Source organism: Limulus polyphemus, unplaced genomic scaffold, assembly GCF_000517525.1.
Source record: "Limulus polyphemus unplaced genomic scaffold, Limulus_polyphemus-2.1.2 Scaffold1249, whole genome shotgun sequence".
NCBI classification, from domain to species: Eukaryota; Metazoa; Arthropoda; class Merostomata; order Xiphosura; family Limulidae; genus Limulus; species Limulus polyphemus.
In genome coordinates this window covers 52,507-54,104 of record NW_013666859.1, presented here as the reverse complement: position 1 = coordinate 54,104, position 1,598 = coordinate 52,507, and positions in this window count along the sequence as shown.

The following is a 1,598-nucleotide window of genomic DNA, read 5'->3' as shown; positions in this document are numbered from 1 at the left end:
GTCTTGTTTTTGGGTACACGATAAAATATATTATATGATGTCTAAAAAGTAAGACAGCAGTTTTTACAATATACATATTTTAAATTTAAGACACTGTGAGGAGTCTTGTTTTTGGGTACACGATAAAATATATTATATGATGTCTAAAAAGAAAGACAGCAGTTTTTACAATGCACATATTTTAAATTTAAGACACTGTGAGGAGTCTTGTTTTTGGGTACACGATAAAATATATTGTATGATGTCTAAAAAGTAAGACAGCAGTTTTTACAATGTAAATATTTTAAATTTAAGACACTGTGAGGAGTCTTGTTTTTGGTATACACGATAAAATATATTGTATGATAGTCTAAAAAGTAAGACCAGTTTTTACAATGTACATATTTTAAAACTGCGTTATACAATAAATACGGTATTGAACGGTTTGTTTGTGATTAAGCACAAAGCTACACAATGGGCTATCTGCGCTCTGCCCACCACAAGTATCGAAACCGGGATTATAGCGTTGTAACTCCGCAGACATACCGCTGTGCCACTAGGGGCATGTTTAAAAGTACCATGTATATTGCATAATTTCAAATACAGATAATAAAACAATTAACTGAACCAGTAAGAAGTTAAATAAAATAAACGTTTTGCTGTAAAAAGTTAAAGGGAATATTTTTGAGCTAATGTTTTTAAACTGCACTCTATTATGTATTAGTGCTGTATCTCAAACTTGCTTAAAGTAGAAGGTTGTGTTACGAATAGGTTGACAACAATATATTTTAGTTCAAAGTCCTTAATCTGTCATGAACAAAACAATGCTATGGTGACTGTCTTTTAGAATCAGTATAAAACAGTTTATGACTCCCAAATCATTAAATAGCAAGTAATCCAATGAGAGGAATTGTGACAAACGTTACAAACAATTCTAATATTAAAATAAAATACAAACTTACTTCGTCTTAAATAAATATTGTTAATTGGCAACAGTTTGTATGGTTGTTATTGAGCTCAAATCTAGAAAACGGTCAGCCTGTGCTATATCCACCACTAGTATCGAAACCCAATTTTTATCGTCATAAGTGGTCATACGTATCAGCAGCCTCTGGAAGACAAGTAGCAACATTGGATATTACTTGTAAGTCAGTTTTCAAATTCTTGAGTGTAATATTTTCAGTGCTTACCTTAATAATAATAATAATAAGTCTTTCTTGGTATTTAGAGAATTTATTCATCAACCACCTATGAATCAATCAGCACATTGACTCGTTCTAAACTACGAAATGTAAATGTAATTTTAGCACTGGACAAATATTCTATTTTCGTGCGTTTAGTTATATATATTCAATAAGCGTAATAAAAGACTAGGTCCTTTTTAGTTTCAGAAGAGAAACGAATGTCATTACGATGATATATTTGTTTTACGCCAATATAGATTAAGATATACATCGAAAAGAAATTAGTATGACATTTTTAACTTAGAAAATAATATATTTTTTTCAACATGAATACTTTAAATGTGATTTATTTTGTCAGCAATGAGAGTTCTAACAAGCCAAAAAAAAATATGATACTCTGTTTAGAAATGGTCCAGACGTGACCAAGTGGTTAGC